Source organism: Pezoporus wallicus, unplaced genomic scaffold (assembly GCF_028554395.1).
Source record: "Pezoporus wallicus isolate ANWC-B61680 ecotype Strahan unplaced genomic scaffold, APGP_CSIRO_Pwel_v1 contig_2025, whole genome shotgun sequence".
Lineage (NCBI taxonomy): Eukaryota > Metazoa > Chordata > Aves > Psittaciformes > Psittacidae > Pezoporus > Pezoporus wallicus.
In genome coordinates, this window is record NW_026640253.1 from 3,602,598 (window position 1) to 3,623,022 (window position 20,425).

General features: G+C 41.4%; 1 long non-coding RNA gene across 1 annotated transcript; it reads right to left on the bottom strand.

Moving 5' to 3' along the window:
* Positions 1-5,969: 5,969 nt before the first annotated feature.
* LOC130604019 (uncharacterized) lies at positions 5,970-20,242 on the bottom strand. Its single transcript, XR_008973349.1, has 3 exons — positions 20,117-20,242; positions 7,287-7,551; positions 5,970-6,106 (listed from the first exon to the last, which is right to left on the bottom strand). It is a non-coding gene; the product is annotated as an uncharacterized LOC130604019 (long non-coding RNA).
* Positions 20,243-20,425: the final 183 nt, after the last annotated feature.

The window sequence follows — 20,425 nt, forward strand, 5'->3', positions numbered from 1 at the left end:
AGCAAGATGGGAATCGCTGACATTGTAACAGATAGCGTTTTTTCCCCTATTGTAAGTGCACATCATGTTTGTCATCTCTCTCTGCTGATCCCATTGTTTCTGGTACTCCAAGTAAAACGATTCAAACACTGGGATAATTTCTGATAAAACATCAAACAGGTACTAAACTGAAGAATGTTGGAAGTAAAATTGTAAATAAGATTATTGTGCAGGAAAATGTTTACCAAGTCATCCTGAAATAGAGGAGAAAAAGCACATTGTGAAAGATAAAATATATACCAGAATTTAAAAGCTGTAGAATAAATTCTAAATGCTGCAAGGGCTATCTGTCATGTTGGTGTGGTGGTTTGTGTGGTGGGGCATGAATTCAAGTAGTCTGGCATTGTAGTACTGTTGCTCAGTAATCACTCAGAGCAAAAGAGTCAGGCAGAGCCTGCTTCAGTGCATGTCTGCCTTCTAGTTAATCTGCTGGTATTCTGTAGCCCCTCTGTGTTACCCAAATGCAGGTAATCTGATAGCACACGCTGGGAAACATACTACTCTTGCTAAATTCTCTACAGTTCCCACTGTCCAAGGCACCACTGTAAGACATACAACAAACAATTAGAGCAATAAAATTTGCTTCATGTTTCTCGTTCTATTTCGTACAAACTCATGGCCTGCAGATGGTTCCCAGAAAGCTGATTCTACAGTAAATTCCTGGTGATGGTATGTCTCATTAAAAATAGAGATGTTAACTCCAATTAACTCAGTGTTACAGAGTTCCAGCTTTATGAATTGCTGCCAGAGTGAAATTTAAGGATTCATTAACTAGATCACTTTAAAGTTGAAATATACTGCATAAGTGATATTTCTTAGACTGGATTGTCGGAAGACTCTTAGATTATTCTATGCTGTTCTTGGTTCCCCATGGAGGGGAATGCTGTTGTGAATGTGCTGGCTATTTTACTGAACTTTGAAACTGTCAGCAGTGTTTAGTATCTGCTGACAATCTGAACAGTCACCTCCAAAGATGCCCACATCTAACAAAGATCAGCAGAACCTCTGCATTCACTCAGGAAACAAAGGAACATATCCGGGGAATGTTCCTGAGGACTCACTCTGTAAATAAAATAACTCAGTTCCTCTATTTAAAAGGATAAATTAGATTAATTTACTAGGAAGAAAACAAAGAATGAAAAATGCCACTGTCAGCCACATCTCTTATGTGTTCAGAGGAGAAAGATCTTTGGTATCTGGAACTCAGTGAGTGATCAAGCAGATTTCTGACATATGGTTGAAACCAGCACTGCCAGAAAGAGCTTCATTTTGCAGCATCCTGAGAACGATAGCTGTTGACTGACAATAGATTTACTCACTTCACGTATAAAGTGACCCCTATACATAATGTATAACTTTGTAAGCAAAATAAAATGTCCTCTGTCCTTGGAGCTTCTAAGCCCCTCCTGATATGGAACACATGCTGCACAATACTTTGTTCAGCAGGGAAAGAATGATAAAAGTGCTGTGGTCTCCAGTTGAAGAGGCTATAGACTGAATGGGGCAAGTGCCCACAAGGTTTGTAAGAATTTATTTTTTTCTTAAATATTCCTTAAACTCAGAATATGAATTCTTTCAAATTATATGTGAACCAAAAGGAAACATGATTTTTTGATCTGCATAAAAGGAACAAAATATATTGACAATTATTAGGACAGCAGCTAAGTGGTCACTTCATTCTGTGGGTGGTTGGATGGAATGTTTTATTCCTATCAAATTGAAAATGCTGTCTTTTCACAGCACAAAACCTTGTATTTGCTTCTTTTTTAAATCATGCCTGGAAGGACTGATGTGTCACATGCTGAGTCATTGAAACTGATGCTTTGTAGACTGAGTCATGCTAATTGTCAGCAAGAGGATGAAGGAAGACTTGAGAGTGATCCTACGCCTGAGAGCTTCTAGCTGAAAATTGCCAAAACCAGGAGCACTTATCAATAAGTGAATTAGATGAATAATTTCTTCAGATGTGCAGATTTAGAACCCTTTTCTCCTGCTTTCCCCTTTTATTGTCTTCTTTCTGACCACCTCAAAGAAAACTGCATTAATATGTTTATTATGTAAAACTATGTCTACCTGCCCATCATATCTATAACTGTCTGTCCATCATATTTGAAAAATCATGGCAGTCAGGTGAAGTTCCCAATGACTGGAAAAAGGGAAATATAACCCCCATTTTCAAGAAGGGGAAAATGGATGACCCAAGGAATTACAGACCAGTCAGTCTCACCTCTGTGCCTGGCAAAATCTTGGAGCAGATTCTCCTGGAAGGCACGCTAAGGCACATGAAAAACAACAAGGTGCTTGGTGACAGCCAGCATGGCTTCACTAAGGGGAAATCCTGCCTGACCAGTAGCCTTCTATGATTGGATGATGGAACTGATGGACAGGGGTAGAGCAGTTGATGTCATCTACCTGGACTTGTGCAAAGTGCTCGACACTGTCCCACACGACATCCTTGTCTCTAAATTGGAAAGACATCAATTTGATAGATGGACCACTTGGTGGATAAGGAACTGACTGGATGGCTGCACACAAAGAGTTGTGGTCAGTGGCTCAATGTCCAGCTGGAGACCAGTAACGAGTGGTGTGTAAGCGGCGAGGAGAAGCAGACAGGCCAACCCAATATGGGTGATAAGCAACTTCTACTTTATTTGTGACACAGTTCACACATATATAGGAGTGGTATTCAGCCACTCCTTCTTGGCACAACAGTATTGGTTAGCCCCCCACAGCTTCCTCCACATTCTCCTCCCAGGTCCAGTCTCTGGCCACCTGTGGGGGCCATCCCCTGCCTTGCTTGCACAGTCCTCCAGAACTCTATGGTTCTGCTCTTAGAGTCATTCTGCAACAATTCCCCCCTTTTTCTTTGTGCAAGCAAGGCATTATGGGTTATTCTGTTCACCTGTTTTATCACACAACTATAAACAAGTCTAATAGCTACGATGATTAACCTAACAATGATACATAAGTGCAATACTTCAAACAACAGTGTTTGACTCAACCTGTAATGCCCTGTGAAGACAACCATCTAGTTATTAGGATATTGCTCATTTACTATTGCTGGGTAAGCTGAGCCAGGGTTCTCAGCTGTTCGTGCATCGAATTAGCATAATCAGAGAGACTCATACAACACATTCCATCAAACTCTTCACATTCATGCCCCTGTTCGGGCGCCATTTGTAAGCAGCGAGGAGAAGCAGACAGGCCAACCCAATATGGGTGATAAGCAACTTCTACTTTATTTGTGACGCAGTTCACACATATATAGGAGTGGTATTCAGCCACTCCTTCTTGGCACAACAGTATTGGTTAGCCCCCCACAGCTTCCTCCACATTCTCCTCCCAGGTCCGGTCTCCGGCCACCTGTGGGGGCCACCCCCTGCCTTGCTTGCACAGTCCTCCAGAACTCTATGGTTCTGCTCTTAGAGTCATTCTGCAACAGTGGTGTCCCTCAGGGATCGGTGTTGGGACCGGTCTTGTTCAACATCTTTGTCAGTGACATGGACAGTGGGATTGAGTGCACCCTCAACAAGTTTGCCAATGACACCAAGCTGTGCGGTTCGGTTGATAACCTGAAGGGAAGGAATGCCATCCAGAGGGACCTTGACACGCTTGTGAGGTGGGCAGATGCCAACCTGATGAAGTTTAACCATGACAAGTGCAAGGTCCTACACCTGGGTCGGAGCAATCCCAGGCACAGCTACAGGTTGGGCAGAGAAGAGATTCAGAGCAGCCCTGCAGAGAAGGACTTGGGGGTGTTGGTCGATGAGAAAATGAACATGAGTCAGCTTCAGTGTGCACTCGCAGCCCAGAAAGCCAACCGTATCCCACGCTGCATCAAAAGGAGCGTGACCAGCAGGTCGAAGGAGGTGATCCTGCCCCTCTGCTCTGCTCTTGTGAGACTTCACTTGGAGTATTGTGTGCAGTTCTGGTGTCCTCAACATAAAAAGGACATGGTACTGTTGGGACAACTCCAGAGGAGGGCCAGGAGGATGGAGCACCTCCCATATGAAGACAGGCTGAGAATGTTGGGCCTTATCAGCCTGAAGAAGAGAAGGCTGCATGGAGACCTCACAGCAGCCTTCCAGTATCTGAAGGGGACCTATAAGGATGCTGGGGAGGGACTCTTCATTAGGGACTGTAGTTACAGGACAAGGGGTAACGGGTTAAAACTTAAACAGGGGAAGTTTAGATTGGATATAAGGAAGAAATTCTTTCCTGTTAGGGTGGTGAGGCACTGGAATGGGTTGCCCAGGGAGGTTGTGAATGCTCCGTCCCTGGTGGTGCTCAAGGCCAGGTTGGACGAAGCTTTGGGCAGCATGATTTAGTGTGAGGTGTCCCTGCCCATGGCAGGGTGGTTGGAAATAGTTGATCTTAAGGTCCTTTCCAACCCTAACTATTCTATGATTGTATGATTCTATGATAAGGTCTGGATCCATTTTGTTAGCTATTTCTATCCCATCACCCACACTGATGTAATTGGTAAACTAATCATAAGTACACATCACCTTAAGAGTTTTTATTACCTTTTTTTTAACCAACTTTAACTAATTTGATTAATGATGATATGGTATATGGAAGTCATTCTGAGAAGTTGGCATCAATGTAATTAAAGCACATCTGCATTAATTTAGCTATATTGTTGCAGTGTTCCCATATAAACAAGCTTTAACTGAGCTCAGGGTTTCTGAAAGAGCCCATTTGTCCCTAGTTCTCCTAAGTATGGTTTTGCTGGAGTAGAATTAAAAATGTTCAACTACTGTGTAAGCTAAGCAATATCTGTCAGAAATCAAACATCTAACATTTAATTTTTATTATCATTCTATCCAAATTCTGATTTAAACAAAATAAACCTATGGTTTTTTCAAGGAATGGGGTTTGCATGTTTTGATGAGCTCATTCTTTCATTAGTTATGATAAAGAGTTTGAGGATTTAACTGGTAAGTAAGCATCTGCACAGAAGGCAAGTTAAGTTAGAATAGAATGCACTGATTTAAATGAACAGAAAAGTCACCAACAAGTGAGATAAATAGAAATAAACACATATTTGTAGCTAGATAACTGTTTGTGTGAGTGAAGAATTGGAAACATCTTGGAGCAGAAAGAGATCTAATGAAAGCTTTTGTTTATAAAAGCCAGTGCTCAAGGACAGAAGCTGGAAAATTAATTAAACAGCAAGTGAGATCAAAACTTGTAAGCGTTAAAATTATTTGAATCTGAACTTGGGAATCATAAATGTTCAGACTCATTTCTCTCCTGGTATTTTTTTAATAGAAGGTTTATTTATTAATTCCTATTGTCTGTTTTATGAACATGCAATACACTGTGCACAGATTTCTGTACAAATATACAAAATGCACATTTTTAATAGTATGTACCTATTTTCATTACTGCTTAATTAATTAGAAACACAGTAAAATAGATAGCTATCATATTTCTATCCCCAGAGGTGAAAATAAAAACCAGATTCTCAGTTCTGATGCAGCTTTTGCTCCTGATTAACAGTTCATAGATCACCTTAAACAGCCAGCTACATTTTTTTTTTCCTCTGTCTATTGCATGTGCCAATGGTGCGCATGAAATGGGAAAAGAAACTTTTCTGGTTAGTCCACTCATATCCTACATTTGAATGCAAGAAGAGGGGAATTAAAGGTTATTTTGTATTGCTGCAAATTAAGAGTGAAACATACCCTGTAATAAGCTTATGCCATCCCAACTAAGGGTCATGAAAGCTCTGTCAGGTTCTTTAAATCTAGTACCAGCCTTCAGAGGCCTTACTTCTGATTCTTGGGTGGTTTTTTTTTTTTCCCCTGACTCGGAAAGCACTAACAGTAAATAGTCAAAATTTTATTAAAAGTGTCTGGAAAAGAAGGAGTTTTCATTACAGAACAGGGAATCTCGAGTGTCCTCCTGACAGAAATAAGTAACTTAGTGTTTGTGGGAGGAAGAAGGCTGAACAACTCCACCTCAGCCTGTCAGCTGCCTCATCCCAACAGCCTTCAGCCTCTGAGTTCTGGGAATGGGCTCAGGCAAAAAATACATTGAAGAGTTCAGCCAATGTCAGCTCCTTGAGAGGGGTAGCAAGGGAGGTAAAAATATTTTGAAAACAAGAAAATTTTCCTGGCACCTTATGGTTGCTTATTACCCCCTCAGATCTCTCTGCAGACTCCTGTGAAGCCCAGCACAACCCATACATCATTGAGCACAGCACTGTAGGGGTGGCCAACACTAGCAGCAGTCCACAGCACAGAGAAAGGGAGGCAGCCCCAGAGGAGAGCAAGTATGAGGAGTGGCAAGGAGAGTCCTTGCTTGACTCAAAAACAGCTGCACAATACTTCAGCCATGCAGCACACGGCTGCTGCAGTTGAGGTATTTCTAATCTGGTGTTTATTACTTGTGATAACTATCACATTTGTACATTTCCATGTAGTGAATGTACATGCCCTTGTTCTAGGATACACCCACTAGGCAAGGTTCACATTTAATACTAGGTTAGGATTAAGTGTAACAAAGTTATACACTGTCTGCGGCTGAGTTTATACTGACATAGCCAAAAATTCCACTATTCCTTCTAAGAAGGAATATGTCCCTTCAAGGATTGAAGGAGGGAGGAGAAGGAGCAATGAGATAGCTGGACATTCCTGTCTGAAGGGCAAAAGTTTCCAAATCTAAGTTATTCCACGCTGATAAAAACTCTGTCTTGAATCTGACCAAAGATGTATTTTAATTTCTCTTTAGATGCTATTAAAATGTTTTCAGGCTGTTCTTACAGATTGTACCTCTACAGGTGTGGAACTGGAGTTTCAGCTCAGTTAAGCTGAGGCATAAGGTATATGCTGGGGTGCTGGCAGAAGTTTCTGTCTTTTGATTCTTGTTCTTGGGCACACAAATTCAAGAGGGAGGGCATGAATAAGGAGCCTCAGCAGGGACCTTTGATCTCACTGAATAATACTGTTTCTGTGTTTCTTTTTGCTGGTTTATTCTTTTTGGACTAGTTCCTGAACTGCTTTCCTGTATGGCCACAAAGTTGTCTAAAATCAATGCTGCGAATGGTATACTGGCAGAAAAAAAAAAAAAAAGGAGACTTGCAGTGCCCATTTAAACAGCCTGTGTCTGTGGCTTGTTCTACCCACTCTCAATCCCATCACAGCCCCATCATATACTGTCACCCTTCTGTGGGCCATGTCACTGTTCCTGATCTAACCACATTGCGGTATCCATCCATATGGGCCCGTAATATGCCTTACCTGGAAAGCCTGGGGTTTCTATGAAGGTAACTCACAAAGATCTTTGGTCTGGACAGCCAGCTTCACGTCACCTCCCAGTATTGGACACACACTTGGGTGTGTAGCTTTCACAGTGTCTAATCTGCTGGTGCAGTGACAGAAGTTAATGCTGCAGAGTGCAATCAGGTGTTTCTAAGCTGCTTTTCTCCCTGTTGTCACAAAGTCCCAAGTGGAACACATGCTGGAATTTGCCAAGGCCTGAGTGATCTCCTTTTGCTGCCAGGTTCTTAAAAAGTAGACAAGGAGTCAGATAATTGTAACTACCTATTGACATTTCCTTCCTGCATTTTGCTTTCTTACTCAAGCAGGCTAAGTGGGTTACGTTATAATAAAGGTTTCTTTTATTCTAACTTGCCCTGAATTAAGGTTTTAGCTCTGTCCCCTAATACTAAGAAAGAAGTTAGAAGAGAAAATATGCTTATAAAAAAACAACTGAAACTGATAAGATGCAAAGCAGAGAGCAAATATGGTGAAAAATTAAAAAAATGAGACCATGTTGAGATCTGAATAAAAACCGGTCCAACTTCCTTGTTTATTCTACAGCTCTCTTGGAATGTGGTCTTTACACAACACACTACTTGGTTACCTGAATTGGGTTACCAGCAGAAAGGGTACATCAACAGCCAATTGCCTAATGGCATTGCAGAGTCAAATGGTTAAATCAACAGTGATCATCTTCCACATTGTGCTCTGAGTGCAGTTCTAATCATCCTTTCATGTTAAGTGGTAAATGCATTTGGCTTGGAAAAGGAGGAGCAAATCAGCAATACAGGCACATAGTTTTGGAAAGCAGACCAGAAAATTATAAAATTAACACTTGCTTCATGTTAGGAAGGATTTGCATTTCTTCTCACTAATTACCTGAATAACAAAATGACTTTAAGCAATGTGACCCAGATTGTGGTAATGATGACTGTCAAAGGAGAAATTATAAAAGACAGAGCTTTTCAAAAGTGCTGAGTATCTGACTTCTGACCTCAGCTTCTCTGAAATTCAGCGCAGAATGCCTCAGTATAGCACTATGTCATATGACACTGCATTCCTAGGATTTTATGTTCCCACAATACATTTCTCTCCTACCTACATAACTTGTTAAACAATATTGTGTCACATGGGGGGAGCACAGTTCTGGTCTGATGGCAGAAGCAGCCTGTCATATGACACAGGCCTTACACACCACACTGGGTGGTGTTATGAGTGACAGAGGCACTACTTTACTCATCCTTCTTCCAACCATTATGAAATCATCAGCTTGAAGTTCTGCTGCTTTTAGTGTTGCTTCTGAATCTATTCTCATCATCAATGTACTCATGAATCACAGCAGGTTGGATGCTTAAAGCCATTCACTGCTCATGCTCTGTTTTCATTGATGTATGGAAGTAGTGCAGGGAAACATTACAGTCAAGTACCTGAAGGCTCATTTCTGCAGTTTTTCCTAATTTGCACTGGAAACCTGAATGAAGATTTAAAAAGTTAAATGAATGCTCCTTGCTTTTCAGAATTAATAATTTTCAGATTTAAAAGCCCGACCAGCAGTTATTTACAGTCATCAACAAACTGCTGGTTAGCCTGCAGGCAGAAGAACTGTAGGCTGGTTGATCCTTTGCTTTATCTCCAGGTGATGCTCAAGGACCTCAGAAGATATGCATAGAGAGGTCAGAGTTTCTACTTTGATTGAAATTTTCTTCTATCTTAGAGGAGGAAGAATGGAAGAATTTGGCATCTTTGGAAGTGGAGATCAGACAGAAAAATTTGGGAAAAAATCACATAGCACTTACACTCATAATTTGGGAAGAATATTCGGAACAATTTTAATAGGAAAGGAAGATGGAGAAGTGTGTTCAGGTAATATGTGAGCGCAAAACAGATTGTACAAGAAAGAAGGATAAGAAAAAAGGAAAAAAAGGAAAACCCATCATTACTTAAAAAAAAAAAAAAAGAGCAAAACTTCCAGTGACAAAGTTTAGAACTTTTAAATATTCTCTACATTGTAGGGAGTCCCAGCAACCTTCAGATAAATTGCATGAATTGCATTTTAGATTAGCAGAGCAAAAGTTAATAGGCTTAAACTTTTTTCCTGTCACAATTCACAATCTAAGAATGCATGGTCTAATCAGAGTATGTGCAAATGTCATGCTGTATTTTCTTCTGGTTTGCTTTTTCTGTAAGATACAAAACGTCTGCAGTGAGAGTGCCCAGTATTTCATCCTGATCTAGCCTCTAAGGTCTAAGTTCTCCCAGAAAGTAACCATTCATAATGAGTGGGCCAATAACCAATCCACAAGGAAGAAAGCCCTTCATCCTTGCTAGATACAACCACACAGATAGGTTTTAAGAAATATATTCAGGTCATCATTAGAAAAGTATTATGCAGTGGCAAACTGCAGAACAAGAAGAAGGGCTTCTTTAAATACACCAATAATAGGAGGAAAACTAGGGAAAATGTGGGCCCATTACTGGAGGAAGCAGAGACCCTGGTGAGAGAGAAGGCAGAGATACTGAATGCCTTCTGTCTTCAATGCCAAGGACAGCCTTCAGGAATCTCTCACCAGGAGACCAGGGAGAAAGTCTGGGGAAAAGAAGTCTTTCCCTTGTTTGAGGAGGATTGGATTAAGTATCCATTAGACAAACTTGATATCCACAAGTCCATGGGCCCTGACAGGATGCACCCACAAGAGCTGTGAGAGCTGGCAGGTGTCATTGCTAGACCACTCTCTATAATCTTTGAAAGGTCATGGCAACCAGGAAATGTGCCAGAGGACTGGAAGAAAGCAAATGTCACCCCAGTCTTTAAAAAGGGCAAGAAGGAGGACCCTGGGAGCTACAGGCTAGTCAGCCTCACCTCAATCCCTGGATACGTGATAGAACAGCTCATCTGGAGGCCATCTCTAAGCACATGGAAGACAAGAAGGTAGGACTAGTCAGCATGGATTCACATTTTATTACCAAAATACATGAGTTTCACAGAGTCAGTTCATAATCAGGATTAGAGATTAAATGGGGACAGTCTGATAAGGATAGACTCTTTTCACCTAAGGCAGTTCTGTGAAGGAAACCTCTTTGTTTCAACCTTGAACATTATGCACCCAGTCCTAGACAAGTTTTCTGTCAAATAGGTTTTCTGAATGCAGAAATCCAGACCTACAAATATCTGTGATAAGGAAATGCATATGTTTTGTACTGTACACAATACTAGTTCCTTTTGTCTGTGAACAGACTACAGGTTCATCTTTTTGGTCTGCTTTCTGCAACAAAATAGTTTAAAGCCCATGACTGCAGAAATTTCAGATGCCTGTGTAAGACATTATTAATGTGTTGTAATAATTTCTGAATAAGCAAGGCTAATACAGATAAAATAAAAGGAATCCACAAGAAGACTGATAAGTGGTTTTAAAAGAACTTAAAAAAGCTGGCATGCCATTATTCTGTGGTAATCCTTACTACATCTGAACCAGCATATTTGCGTTTTTGTGTGGAATTACTTGCTGTACTGGTGACACAGTTTCATGCAAATACTTCAATAAACTTTCAGCTTGATTTAGCTGTAGAAATTAATCATTTTATCTTGTCAACCCAGAAGAAACATGAGCACGGAATCCTGCTCAGTAAAGGCTAGGAGCAGAACAGCAGAATGCTGGTAAGCAGGAGCCAAGGTGTATGAAGAGTGCCCAGGGAGGAAGCTGACACATCTCTTTGTTACCCTGAGAACATGGTGTTGCTCTGCATGCTTCATTCATGTGCCTTCAAAAGGTGAAATGAGGGACAAGTGTTTTCCACTTTGTTACTTCACAAAACACACGTAAAAAACATAGTCTTGTTCAGCCAAAGACATGGGCACTGGCAATAAGGTTCTCATATTTCCACGCACATTCCCTGCCTTGCAGTTGCAGCTACTGGAATTAGCATGCAGCAATCATGAGGTGTGTTTGTCCCACAGATCAGCCTAACAGAGCTAATTTTAATTTAGCTGTTGGTTACCAAGAGCCTGGAAGCCACAGGAGTATGAATTTCTGGGCCAGCTCTGTACTAACTCAGCCAGCTTGAGTCAAGCATAATGCTAATATGCCTGGGCTGCTGCACATGGAGAAGCTAACTAAGAGAACGCTGTGTCCTATGTGTTTGTGTGATACCTAGCTGTAGCACTCACACACCCCAGCTCACCCACCTTGTATTCCATATAAACAGTGGTGCACCAACGGTCATCAAGAAATACATACATGTGCCCACAGGTAGAGTATAAAGTTGAATAATAGCAATTTCAGTGCTTGTTTTAGTATCTCTATGTCTTTAGGAATTTACATACAGGTCAGAAGGGGTCCTGTGTTTACCCTTCACCATTATAACCACTTCTGTTAAATAAGAAAATACCAGTGTTTAAAGAGTATAACCTAGCGGAAAACATATTTATCCTGTTTGGACAACAATACTAAATTGTAAAGACTTGCAAATAATAAACACTGTGAGTCACCTAATAAAAGTGCTAATCAGATAACATCTAAAATGCAAGTAAAAGAAGGAAATAATCTGGTTTTACAACAAAAAAATATATTTTACAAGTTGCGTTGCATCACCTCACAGTAGCATTGGGAACTGATGACCAAGGGTGTGGGCAGCCCTGAGCGCACCAGCTGCTCCTCACCACGGCCTGGCGCACCACTGACCGCCTTACAACCTCCCTGGCTGCTGAGCCTCCCAAATGCTTCTTAGGCAATTAGGGCTGCTGCTGCAGAGCCATGCTGGCACACTTCCTGAAAACAGGTGGGTTATGGAGACAGCTGCCTAGAACTGCACAGACTGGAATGAGTTAATCAACTGAATGCTATGTTACTAGATTACTAGAATTCTTAATGCATGTATGTAGTTCCTTGCAAATGAAAAGCTTTTCCTAAGTGCTGAGAATTTATTCGGAGTGAATTTTTAATCTAATAAAATCCTAGTCCTGTTCTACTGTACATTGTTATTTAATCAATTTAAATGGAAACAGGATATGATTATAAAGACTAAAATTATTCCAAACAGGACTAACTTGAACTCTCTTATTAAACAGAAAGAAATATACTTTGATAGATGCACATACAGCTTGCACAAGCCTCACTTGAACTCAAGTTTAATAATACAACTGAAGTTATAGATTAAACATACTTCTTCACTCTTAGCAAGTTTCAGAAATTTTTGCCTGTTTTCCAGCTATTTCTGAACAATTTCAGTTTATTGCTGCATCTTGGCCGTCAAAACAGCATTAAAAAGCTTGTGTTTTGAAAATCAGCATCTGCTGGACCACTACTGAATCATGGATGAGCATCCCTTATACTTAAGATTTTCTATAAATTTGCTTCCTCAAAATTTGAATTCCCCATTACATTTGATCCACAAGTGTCCCTTTTAGGAACAATCATGAAAAATAAGATGAGCTTGGGACTTATCTTACTGTTCTTAAGGAACAGTAAGGAAATGGCATGCTTGCTTCCTTTCAAAATACAATGCCCATAAAGCATATAAAGACAAAACATTCGTGGAGAACAGTAAGCACAGTCATTATTCTGAGGACATGTTGTATACATTTGCCACAAATCCATGATCTTCAGCATGAGTTTTTACCTCACAGTAGCATAGCACATTCCAGTCAATGCATTTGTAACTTCTGTGGTTATGCAACTGAATTAAAAACATGAAGAGCATAAACTTTTAGTGCCATCTTAGTGCTGCAAGTACCCGTTACAATCTCCTGCTTATCTCTCCAGGGTGTCACAGATCTGCCATTCTGCATCTCTGTAAGTCTGGCATTTTCCCTAAGGGCCATGAAATTCAATGTCTTTGTGCACAGAATTCACCATTTTCTAGTGTCCAACATTCATTGTCTGTATCTACATGCCACTGAGACTTACTTGAAACTGCCTCTTGCTATTCTATTTTCCCTGTGTGAAGTACATTTTTACAAAGTTTGGCAGAAACAGAGTTACCAAACTGGAGAGGACTCCATATCACGGTAAGGGAAAGCTAAAAGCATAGATACACATGCAAATATAAAAATACAGGCTGGAAAACAGCACATGAGGGAGGAGGAGGTAAAACTACTGTAGCTATAGCTACTGCTCCATTGCCTGTCACACAGAGCCTGAAGCAGGTTCTGGACTGGGTTAGCTGGACTTCCACGTTGTGGAAACAGAGCCTTCAGGAGCAGACATGTCTACCTTGAAAGTGAACAGCAAGCCCCAAACCATAGTGCAGTTTATGATCACATCATCTAGTCCAACATCCTGCATAGGATTAGCAATTCAAGCTTTACTGCATATACTATTTATTAAAGCACTAATTTTACCAGTTTGACTGAAGAACAGCTTGTGTTTTTACTAAAACATATCTTCCAGAACAGCATCTAGTCTCAGTCAGAAGGCATTGAGAGACAGAGTACTGATTACTGCTGCTGTGAGTTTGTTTCAGTGCTTCTCTATTTCCATCACTCAGACATTTGATCCTGTTGCATCTTTCTTCACTCAACAGTTGTTCGGTAGCCAGTATTTTCTTCTTGAGGAGATACTGTCACCCTTCATTCCCAGCTTGCTACCCAGACTTAACTGTTAAAAGAAGGGATCGATGTGGGAGTCCTGCACCTTTGAAGAAATGTTTATAAAAATTTGAAAAAAGTTAGAACTCCAGTTTTTCTGAACTCGTAAGCATCATACATCAGAGGGGTTTGTTCATTGTTTTGTTGTTAGGGGTTTTTTGGTTTTTAGTTTTGGGTGGCTTTTTTTATAAACCATTAGTCTGAAAGCTCTATAAAAGCTCTGTAAAAGCTCTAGCTCCTTGGCAGTTGCTCAGGACCTTAATATCACTGGCTCTATTACAGTGACTGTTTCATCTCAGCAGTTTTACTCCTGCTGTTCCACTCAAACACACTTCCACCAGCTTCCAAGCAAATCTTGTTTTCAGCCTCTGTCCGCTGGGAACCCTGTTTGAATGTGGGGTTTAGCATCTGCTCAAGCTTTGCCAGCTGGCTGGAGGGGGTGGGGGTGGCTCATGCTTTATTTTTTTGACAAGGTGGAGCAACTACTAAGCTCATGGCTGCATCAAGCAGCTCAGTGGCTTCTTTATATGCACCCTAAACAAAACTTCACCAAAGTTCCTTTTAGTGGTGAAGCCAACTCCCACTGGACTGCAAGGGGTTAAAAGGAGCTGTGCAACCACAGGCCATGCACACTATAGCACCCTGCTCTCTCAGTTAAAGCCAACCTCAGACCAGGGACTCCACGAGAAGCGACCTTTATGCTGCCTACTGTATCTCTTGCTTTATCTCATTGCAGCAGCAACATTCACTAATCGGGATTCCTCACAACTTTTTTCTTAAACCTAACTCAGACATTTCAAATAGGTCTCATCCCAAATAACTTTTGTTGCTATTTTATACAATACAGTTTGTAAATACTTAAAAATGTAAATGCTAGAGTTGTTCTCTGGTTATGTAGTATCTGTCTCTCCAGCACCAGCGGAAGTGACAAATCACTTCCCCACTCCCCCTTCCCAGCCCACTATTTTCCACTCAAAGACTGTACAAAGTCTTGCCAAAACATCCTCCTGGGTGCTCATGCCAATCTGCATGCCCACAGTGTCCCCAACAATCTTCCCACTTGGCAGAAACCTGTGTGCATTTTCTGTTCTTAAATATGTAACTTCACATTTGACTGCATTGAAGTGCATTTCTGTTTGTTGTTCAGGTTACCAGCTATATCCCATCCATATAGGATTGTTTTGATAATCTTACATCATCCTCAAAAATCAGCAGTGAATTTTGTATTTCAAAACTGCTAAAGTATCAAATAGCCTAGAGTCAGCTACTGGTATTGGTAGAACTCCAATAGAAACTGGTCCCTTAAATAGCTGCTCTTACTACCTTTTTGCAGAGAACTATAATTTAGCCAGTTCTCAACCCCTCCAATGTGTCCTCAGGGTTACATTATAGTCTTCTGTGATATTTTAAGGCAAAGAAGTCTGTATATTCTGTACCATTTTCCCAGCCAAACTAGAGAACTCCTCAAACAATTGATCACCTCTGTTTGACAATTTTACATCAAAACACATCGACTATCATTTCGTTTTGTGGTTTCATGTCTGAATCCCATTTAAGCTTTTTAAGACTAATATGAATAATTATTTGCAAACTTTGCATATTGGCACAATATTTCTGTGCATACTTTTTTCTTCCTATTGCCACCTTCGATTGATCAGAAGTAGCTCCAGAATAGCTTTGGGTGCTGGAGATTCATCCACTCATTCCATGTCCAAACTCCCTTAGGATGTGCAGGATTGGTAAGTACCTTCACATGCAAGTATTCTTTTCCAGATCCTGGGTTGGTATTTTGAATGCTGTCGATGCAGGAATATGCTGTCTTTGTGTAGCTGGAGTCAATTTGGCTGCTTTCAAATGTGTTCCAGAACAGAAGAGCTGATAGCAGCATTTATCAGTTACTTTTTTTGTTGTTGTTGTAATACGTAGATAGCATCAAAATTTATTAGAAAGATCTGGTGAAAGCACCCAAACTTGACAGGGCTCGAGGAGGATCTCTGATAGCTGTGCTCCCTTTATACACAATTTTTGGCTCTTAGCTTTTCATTAACTGTAAAGAAAATGGTCCCCTAGAAAGTCATACATGCTAAGTAGTGCTCTGCACTCAGCTCCAAGGGAGTATACTACTTTATTAAAGCTGACAAATACTGTCTTTGTTACTGCTCCAACTTTCCAGGGAAGTATACATAAGTGCTAAACCCAAGACAGTCTGTGAGAGCATGTTTATCTTCAGGAGTAATTGCAGCAGATTTGTATCCACTGTTTGAGGCCTATGCAATACCACATCTGCCTTTTATGAGATAATTTGAGAAGCTTAGGTCTCCCACAGCGGCCTGAGGTTGTCTACAAGTATTCATATAGAATATAGCAGCAAACGCTACTGGGAAGCTGATGTCTGCAGCATGTATACATTTCACCCTGATATCTGTTGGAGGGACGGTACAGCCCAGCACAAGCAATCCAGGAGGTTCCTCCATTGTGTGGAAGACAACTTCCTTCTGCAAGTAATAGAGGAGCTGACAAGGAGAGGTGCCATGCTTGACCTTGTGCTCACCAACAGGTAGGGGCTGGTTGGAAATGTGACTCTCCAGGGCACCCTTGGATGCAGCGATCACGAGATGCTCGAATTTGAGATCCTCAGGACAGTGAGAAGAGCGTGCAGCAAGCTCACTGCCCTGGACTTCAAGAGAGCAGACTTTGGCTTCTTCAGGAACCTGCTTAGTAAGGGTCCATGGGATATAGCCCTAGAGGCCAGGGGGGCCCAAGACTGTCGGTTGATATTCAAGGATCACCTGCTCCAAGCTCAGGAGTGTTGCATCCCAACCAGAAGAGAGTGCAGCAGGAGAGCCAGGAGACCTCCTTGGATGGATAAGGAGCTGCTGAGGAAAATTCAAAGGAAAAAAAGGGCTTATAAAAGGTGGAAGCAAGGACAGGCAGCCTGGGAAGAATACAGGGATGTTGTCCAGGAAACTAGCGACAAGGTTAGGAAAGCTAAGGCCCAGTTAGAATTAAACTTGGCTAGGGATGTTAAAGATAACAGGAAGGGATTCTGTAAGTACATTGCAAATAAAAGACAGACTGGGGACAACGTAGCCCCCCTCCAGAAGACATTGGGAGAACTGGCTACCCCGGATTTGGAAAAGGCTGAGGTACTCAATGACTTCTTTGCCCCGGTCTTCACTGGCAAAGGCTCTGACCACACCACCCAAGCCTTGGAAGGCAGATGCAGGGACTGTGAGAATGAAGACCTTGGGCCCACTGTAGGAGAGGATCTGGCTCGAGACCATCTTAAGAACCTGAACGTACATAAGTCCATGGGACCTGATGAAATCCATCCGCGGGTCCTGAAGGAGCTGGCAAATGAAGTTGCTAAGACACTGTCCATCATATCTGAAAAATCATGGCAGTCAGGTGAAGTTCCCAATGACTGGAAAAAGGGAAATATAACCCCCATTTTCAAGAAGGGGAAAATGGATGACCCGGGGAATTACAGACCAGTCAGTCTCACCTCTGTGCCTGGCAAAATCTTGGAGCAGATTCTCCTGGAAGGCATGCTAAGGCACATGAAAATCAACAAGGTGCTTGGTGACAGCCAGCATGGCTTCACTAAGGGGAAATCCTGCCTGACCAAGTGGGTGCCCTTCTATGATGGGGCTACAGAACTGGTGGACAGGGGTAGAGCAGTTGATGTCATCTACCTGGACTTGTGCAAAGCGTTTGACACTGTCCCACATGACATCCTTGTCTCTAAATTGGAGAGACATCAATTTGATAGATGGACCACACGGTGGATATAGAACTGGCTGGATGGCTGCACACAAATAGTTGTGGTCAGTGGCTCAATGTCCAGCTGGAGACCGGTAACGAGTGGTGTCCCTCAGGGATCGGTGTTGGGACCGGTCTTGTTCAACATTGTCGCTGACATGGATTGAGTGCACCCTCAGCAAGTCTGATGATGACACCAAGCTGTGTGGTTTGGTTGATACCCTGGAGGGAAGGAATGCCATCCAGAGGGACCTTGACATGCTTGTGAGGTGGGCAGATGCCAACCTGATGAAGTTTAACCATGCCAAGTGCAAGGTCCTACACCTGGGTTGGAGCAGTCCCAGGCACAGCTACAGGTTGGGCAGAGAAGAGATTCAGAGCAGCCCTGCAGAGAAGGACTTGGGGGTGTTGGTCGATGAGAAAATGAACATGAGCCATTTTTTTGCCTCCTTTGCTAATCAGTTTTGGCCAAAGTTCCCTCTAATTGCTATGCTGTGGTGGCTAGACTTTAAGTCTCTTTTGTCCTGCTAATACTGTTCAAAGAAAGTATCTAACAGAAGTGGGTATATTTATTTAATCCCAACAAAATTTCAGTGTTCAAGAAGTTCATCGAAGCTCACCGCTCCTTTGTACTTTGATGTCAATTGTCATCTGTTAGATTGCTTCAAAGTGCTAGTGTGCCTGCTTTCTTTGATCTTTACTATTTCAACTCCCTTTTCAACACTAAATTACTTGTGGCAAATGTAGGCTATCAACAAATTGCTCAGATTTGTGATAAATTCTTTTTTATCTTCATGGATGTTTCTTCTTAAAGCTGATGTCCAGTCTACATGAAATGTCCATCTTGACTGAATCTTGTATGCATTATTTTCTGGGAATCATTTACGGAACAAATCCTGCTGTTAGGTTAGCTATTGTTACTACTTCTGGGAAAAGATGCAAAGGAAAACATCCTTGTGAATGCAAACATTCCTTACATATGATGTTTTATTTTCAGAGTACTCAGACTCTGGACAATCGCTTACACATTCTTCTGCATAACTTTTTGTCCTCCTCGCTTTTGTATACAGGTGGTAACAGCTCTGGCAATAGGCCAGCCACAGCACCTCTGCTGACAATGCTTTGCATCCCATGTGCTTTTCTTAGCAGCATTTCCACCTGTGTATCTGGCAGAGTATTATGTATAACCAGCACATCATGAACCCTTTGTCCTTTGAAGTACTTATTTTTCTTTTTAGAGACATATCCTGTTTCATAAGTTGCTGGATCAGCTTAGCATCTATGTTCTCTCTGGCATTATTGCTTTGCTCCTTGGATACAAAGAGCATTGAGATTTGATCTTGTTATCTGCGCTGTCACTCAAAAGCATGGAAAAGACTTTGTTGTAGCATTTTTTAATGGTACCGTATCTACAGTATTCCACCTTCTTTCACATTTTGGGCAACATCTAGAACTGGAGCGTGACTGCACATCTAAGCAATTTATAGAACATCCTATGACATCATGTCCTGACATTATGCCACATTGTTGCTTGGGTTGTCTGGGTCTGTGTGTCTTCTGGGCTTATTTACAAAGCCAGCCTCACTGTTTAGATTTATGGGATACTCATTTTCATACTTGTAGTAGTAATAACAATAATAGATATATACTTTAAATCACAGGTTTTAGCCTTATTAAAAAAAAAAAAAAAAAGCCAAATCTCCAAAACCCCCCAAAGCAGTAGCAATAGAAACTGATTAAATCCGTTTTTTAGTCCAGCAACAATTGCGGAAAGTTACTAATCTGGAAAATTTCTATACAAAACCAATTCTGTTAAGCTGTTTTAAACGTGAAAAGACACTCTAGAAACCTGATCAGTGCAGATGGAGCCAGCTGAGATGCTACTGGTTAGTCTGGCTTGGGCCATTCTCATGGGATGGTGGCCAAGTGAGAGAGGGTGCCCTGCAGAAACAAGCTGGGTTCATCCAGGTTACATACTGGGAATGGCCTGTGGTCCATGCTAACTCCCTGTAAAGGAAACATTTGCAAGACCTCCAACACAGCAGTGCAGTGGTAAAGGGAATCAAGTTGTAATGTGGCATTTCCTGAAATCATTCAACTTAACTAGCAAAGAGTCCTTCATCAATTTTCTAAATTGCATCGCTTTAAATTTATGTGTTTTTCTGTATCAATTTGCATTTCTGCTTTTCTATTTGATACACAATTTCTTTGTTAATGTGCCTTCATTTCCTGTTCAACATGGGCTGTTTGTGAGACATTTGTCTTGATTATCTGACTGTCCAATAAATTCTTCTTGCATGAGCAGCTCTCAGAAGTTCAAGTACCTCACTCACAGCATGTCACCGCGCAAATGAAGATATGACAGCGAGCGACTCTGGATACCAATTAAATTTTACAAATCACTATGCACCTAACTCGTAAGTAGCATTGGTTATTTTATTATTAGTCATATAAGTGAAACTACCTCAGTGCCTCCATGCTTGCAAGATAAAGCCTGAAGAAGTGCCTTAAGAGGACCAGCTTCAGCAATCCAATTCTGACTTTGTGACTGAGTCAACCCCTCCGCAAGCGACAGCTCTGGTTATATTCGTCTTCTGACAAATTTCTGACACATCTTCGGGACGTTTTTTTGTTTGTTTTTTTTTTTTTCCTAAACTAACACTAACAGAACAAAACACTGCATTTTCCCAAGTGCTTGGGAACTGCTTGTGTCCTGTGCCCCTTACAAAGCAAGCGCCTTTAAAAAACCCCATGCCTCCACGAACGCATCCCT